Here is a 4035-nt window from a genome sequence, read left to right on the forward strand (position 1 = left end):
TTGCAGGGAAAACTACAAGAGTGAGGAGCAAAGTGATTCAAAATTATGCTGGACAGGCAGACCAAGATAAGGCCACATAAGGTCATAGCAACCAAGCTATTCACCTTTATCTTAAGAGCAGTGAGAAGCAGAAAAACAATGTGATCAGATTTTAATTTTGTGAAGACCATTCCGGTTGTGGTGTCTCCAGGATGTATGGGGCAGGGCAAGAGTGGATGTAAATGGATGTTTGGGAAGCTGATGCAGTGTTCAGGTGAGAGAAGACTGAGAGAAGCTACAGAGATAGCAGAGATGGAGAGAAATTGGTAGACCAAGTCAACAGAGTATTGTGGTGGACTAGATATAGGATAATTTTGACAGATTCCCAATTGTTCTTCCTGCATCTGCTTTTTTCAGTTTATGAGCCATTCCGTGTGCCACTGCAAAACAATCTATCTTTCAATGGTTTTTCATCCAAAGAATACTCATTGCTCATTTTCTATATATGTTTTTTTCCTGTTATCTAGAATTCCCTCTCAGAGAAGGAAATGGCACCCCACTCCAGTACTCTTGCCTGGAAAATCCCATGGACAGAGAAGCCTGGTCCACGAGGTCGCGAAGAGTCGGACACGACTGAACAACTTCACTTTCACTTTTCACTTTCATGCGTTGGAGAAGGAAATGGCAACGCACTCCAGTGTTCTTGCCTAGAGAATCCCAGGGACGGGGGAGCTGGTGGGCTGCCGTCTATAGGGTCCCACAGAGTCGGACACGACTGAAGCGACTTAGCAGCAGCAGCAGCAGCAGAATTCCCTCTGTTCTCCATATATGTTCAAATTATGTCCATCTTAATGCGATGCTTAAGTCCATCCTCATTCATTAATAATCATCCAGTATTTGTTGAACACTTACTATATTCCAGGCATTGTTTTAGGTGATAGAGATACAGTGGTGAGTAAAAAATATTCCCTGACCTAATGGAACTTTTGTTCTAGATCTCTTTGATTCCCTCTCTCTCAGAAACCATATCATACAAGTTAGTGTTGTCTTTTTTCTATTTGTCTCATAGTAATAATCTTGCCTCCTTAGATAAAATTAAACGTCCTTGAAGCAACGACAAATGTCTTCATTGCCTTCCAAATTTTCATCACCACCTGCAACATATAAGAACTTAAATGACTCAAAAAGATTGGTTGTAATATGAAAACTTTATATTTTTATCACTGAAGACAAAATGCTTTCACATTCACTATATCATTAGGACATCTCTAAGTTATAAAGTTGGAGAAGGCGATGGCACCCCACTCCAGTACTCTTGCCTGGAAAATCCCATGGATGGAGGAGCCTGGTGGGCTGCAGTCCATGGGGTCGCTAAGAGTTGGACACAACTGAGAGACTTCACTTTCACTTCTCACTTTCATGCATTGGAGAAGGAAATGGCAACCCACTCCAGTGTTCTTGCCTGGAGAATCCCAGGGACGGGGAGCCTGGTAGGCTGCCATCTATGGGGTCGCACAGAGTCGGACACGACTGAAGTGACTTAGCAGCAGCAGCAGCAGCAAGTTATAAAGTACTATTAGAAATGTGTTGTTGCTATTATAATGTTAATATTATCATTACTATAGGCTCACAATATCTACTGACTAAACCGTAAGTCTCTTCCCAGTCTTAATTCTGGTGGGTTGTCAATAATAATTATTTCACAACTGAGAAGCTACATGTAAGATAATATTTCTTTGTTAGAAAATCCAGTTGCCATCACTGAAGAAGAATGGGCATTCGCTGACAGTAATCTAAAATAACAGACATCAAAGGTATGTAAATCCTCATTTACTCCTCCGGCATGCTACAAGGAGGCAAAGTTCCAAAGGAACACCTCCCCATAGTTGCTCCAGCTCACCTTTCAAGATAGCCCTTCTATTTTTGAAACTGTAATTTTTACTTGTTGGGAGATTGTCCAACCCAGTTCCAAACACACTGTGAGCTGGTTCCTAGACTCAGAAGGCTTTTTGACATCCTGTCTACAATGGTTAATCCATCCTCAGTTCCCCAACCTATGGAGAACAAGGATAAAGACAGCCCCTTTTACCCAGATTTAACTTTGTGGAAACCAACAGAATAACAGACTTGGAAAGAAAATGAAATGTAATTTGTTGACAAAGACATGTTTTTCCCCTTTAGAAACAAGCATTGAAATTCAGTGTGTCAATAAAGCCTCCACATTTTCTTCCATCACAACTAATATCTCCTAGTGACCTGACTTGATTGAAGGTTTTGCATGAATCTTAAATGAGAGCAGAACTGAAAAAGCTCTAGGAATACCAGACACCTACAGTTGCCACACTTCATATTAAATAACTGAGAAACATATGCCTTAAGTGGCATATTGCTTCATATTTTTCTAGAGAAATATTGGAGTTGATTATCAGGGACTTAAAGAACAACACAAAGAGCCACATTAAAAACTATAAGGACTCCAAAAGTCTATGAAAATTAATTTCAGAGGCACATGTTTTAATAGAATCTATTGTGGCATGAGGCTGAAAAGTCATTAAATATAGTGTTTTACATATGTAGTTTAATCATTTAAACTCATCTCCAGTTTGGCATTTAAATTGCTAGCTGATTATATCATTTTCATGGACACATTTGGAGGTGTCTACTTTTGCCCTATTTTCTGGGAATTTCTGCTGTTCTTGGCTATAGGTGATTAGTCCACAGGTACACATTTGACCCCAGTTGGGTCAACCAGGTACTCTTACTGGGTATTTGGAGCTGAAACCAGGAGAATATTTATTAGACTCTATAGGTGCCTACGGAGAAGGCAATGGCACTCCACTCCAGTACTCTTGCCTGGAAAATCTCATGGACGGAGGAGCCTGGTAGGCTGCATTCCATGGGGTCGATAAGAGTCAGACACGACTGAGCGACTTCACTTTCACTTTTCATTTTTCTGCATTGGAGAAGGAAATGGCAACCCACTCCAGTGTTCTTGCCTGGAGAATCCCAGGGACGGGGAGCCTGGTGGGCTGCCATCTATGGGGTCTCAGAGTCGGACACGACTGAAGCGACTTAGCAGCAGCAGCAGCAGCATAGGTGCCTAGACATATAACACATAGTTTCTTCATGTGATCTGAGAAAACAAGAAACCCATAGGGAGTCTGTGGGAGAGGGAGAGAGAAAGAGGGAAAGAAAGAGAGAGGAAGGAAGAGGAGGAGAAGGAGGTGGCAAATGAATACATAGGAGCAAAAATGAGAAATAAAGCTACCTTTTTAAGTTTCTAGCCCCATCTGCACATTGTTAGAGCTCGGCGTTGAAGCCACTGGCCGATGAACTCGCAAGTATAGGCAGTGTGCTAAATGAGGAGCAAGTTTTTCTCTAGCACCTCAAGGGTCTCTGGCCTAAAGTATGGAGTTTGATAGTAATACTTGCTATAAAAGTATAATTTTAACATATGAGAGCTTTAAGGAGAGATGAAGACATTTTAAAAATAGCCTGTGCTTTCTTCTGCTTTTCCCCAGTATTTCTTACTCTTCTCAGGCATTACTTGGTCCTTCTGTTTTCAGACTAACTTGATGTATCCTGTTGTAAGATCCTAGGAAGGGAGCTCACTCAGTGGGTCTGATGTGGTGGATGCTCATTTGGGAAGTCCTGCACACGTGTGGGTGCCATCTTCTATGAACACCCATGGGAGGTCATGCCTGATCTCTGCTTCTACAGAGATCCTGAGCAGACTGAAAAGGAAGAGCAGGAGACAGCTGAGAAGGCTGTGACCAAGGAGGAACTTCAGGGTGAATGTCCCACTCCAGCTCCAGAGTTCACTGCTGCTCAGCCTGAGGTGGTGGACTGGTCTGAAGGCTTGCAGGTGTCTTCTGCACCTATTCAGTAGTTCCTCGCTGCAGACTGGTGTGCTCAGCCTGCCACTGCAGACTGGTCTGCAGCTCCCACTGCTCAGGCCACTGAATGGGTAGGAAAAATTGCTAAGTGGTCTTAAATTGTTTTTTCACACTCTTAAAATGGAAATTCACTTGATGGAAAATAGTTTCTTTGAAAAAA

General features: G+C 42.3%; 1 non-coding gene across 1 annotated transcript; it reads left to right on the top strand.

The window, feature by feature from the left end:
- Window positions 1-3268: 3268 nt before the first annotated feature.
- On the top strand, window positions 3269-3418 carry LOC139182371 (small nucleolar RNA SNORA62/SNORA6 family). The gene has a single exon (XR_011566037.1). It is a non-coding gene; the product is annotated as a small nucleolar RNA SNORA62/SNORA6 family (small nucleolar RNA).
- The last annotated feature ends 617 nt before the right edge of the window (window positions 3419-4035 follow it).

This window comes from Bos indicus, chromosome 3, assembly GCF_029378745.1.
Source record: "Bos indicus isolate NIAB-ARS_2022 breed Sahiwal x Tharparkar chromosome 3, NIAB-ARS_B.indTharparkar_mat_pri_1.0, whole genome shotgun sequence".
NCBI classification, from domain to species: Eukaryota; Metazoa; Chordata; class Mammalia; order Artiodactyla; family Bovidae; genus Bos; species Bos indicus.